The sequence below is a fragment of the Phalaenopsis equestris genome, unplaced genomic scaffold (genome assembly GCF_001263595.1).
Source record: "Phalaenopsis equestris unplaced genomic scaffold, ASM126359v1 Scaffold000002, whole genome shotgun sequence".
Classification (NCBI taxonomy): domain Eukaryota; kingdom Viridiplantae; phylum Streptophyta; class Magnoliopsida; order Asparagales; family Orchidaceae; genus Phalaenopsis; species Phalaenopsis equestris.
The window spans coordinates 26,419,644-26,420,598 of NW_018164444.1; positions in this window are offsets into that span (position 1 = coordinate 26,419,644).

The window sequence follows — 955 nt, forward strand, 5'->3', positions numbered from 1 at the left end:
CTTTTTTGCGGCCCCCTGCCGCTACGACATGCCTACTTTTGGGTCACTGTCTTACCGGTATACCCTCTTTTCGGGCCACTGTCGCCACAGCATGCCCATCATCGGGTCACTGGGGTCCCCCTCCTTCCCGTTTTCCCCCTTTTTCGGGCCCCTGCCGCTACGGCATGCCCATTCCTTCCTGTCACTACCTTCATGGCATACTCTTTATCACCACTTATATATTTTGATTTTCTTGCATTAGCATTTGCATTTGCATATTTGAATGATAGCGAGCCGACCCCGTTAGGAGAGTGACTCCCGTGTTGGTCGCGATGCCTTAACGAGCATTGCTCGCTGAGTCAATCCCAATGAGCAATGCGAGTTAAGTCATCGGGACTGACATGAGTATGACTGTGCTAAGAATCCAATGAATCTAACTAGTATCATTCCCTTTTGTGACACTCTTTATTTTTTTTTGGATCCTTAGGATGGGGCCAGTAAAGTGACCCCGTCAAAGTCATACCATAATTTACCCCACACTTAGATACTAGGTTGATGCACTTTTTGTTAGATGTGTGCTAGGCTAGAACTGGTCTGAAATTTCAATATTTTACTCAAAAAGTATTGTAGTTTATTGTCTCGGCTTATGGTAAGTCACTGAAAACAAACATTCTTACATTAATCTTTTCTGTCCATCTAAAGCCAGAGTACTTGTTGGGAGAGATATCACTTCAATTGCTTCTGAGTAAATTTGGTTAGACACACAACACCATGAATATTGACAAAAGGTTGTGATTGAGTCTTTCCCTTCGTATTGTTTGAACTGTTGTATGTTCGACCACTCCAGTTCTCACTGTCAACATCTACACCTCCACCCTAGACGTCCCTAGATTTTTGCGCGCGTCGGTGGATTGAGTCTTTTATTTTCCTATGTATTTTTTTTTTGGGGCCTAGGAGAGTACTGTACCAGAAATAA